We start from the raw sequence: 450 nt of genomic DNA, 5'->3' as shown, positions 1-450 counted from the left end.
TTTGGAACTTTCTGGAATATTCTTCCCCAAGTATTTTTGCATCTGTGGATGTGGAACCCCCACGGATACGGAGGGCCAACTGAAAACTGTTTACCCATCTCCCGTGCTGGGCTCCAAGACACACGTTTCTTTCACCCTGGGTCCCAGCGCCTAGCACAGAGGAAGTGCTCTGAGAAGGGGAGCAGGGGATAAATGATTTGCAGAAAGCAAACCATCCCTCCTCTGCTGCTGCTTCCCCGGCATCTTTGCAGGGAAGCAAACCAACGAAAGGCTTAAGACTGGCCATGCCGACAGATCTGCAAACATCGCCTGGTGCTCAAAGGAAAATCTGGCCACAGGAGGTAGATAGTTATCCCCTACATGTTTCGTTTTTCTTTTTCCCCATCCCTCACCGTCTCTAAACCATCTGCCTCTTCCCCCAACTTTACAACATGAAGTGACAACAGGAAG

The sequence above is a fragment of the Phocoena phocoena genome, chromosome 16 (assembly GCF_963924675.1).
Source record: "Phocoena phocoena chromosome 16, mPhoPho1.1, whole genome shotgun sequence".
Lineage (NCBI taxonomy): Eukaryota > Metazoa > Chordata > Mammalia > Artiodactyla > Phocoenidae > Phocoena > Phocoena phocoena.
Note: the sequence above shows the minus strand (reverse complement) of the source record.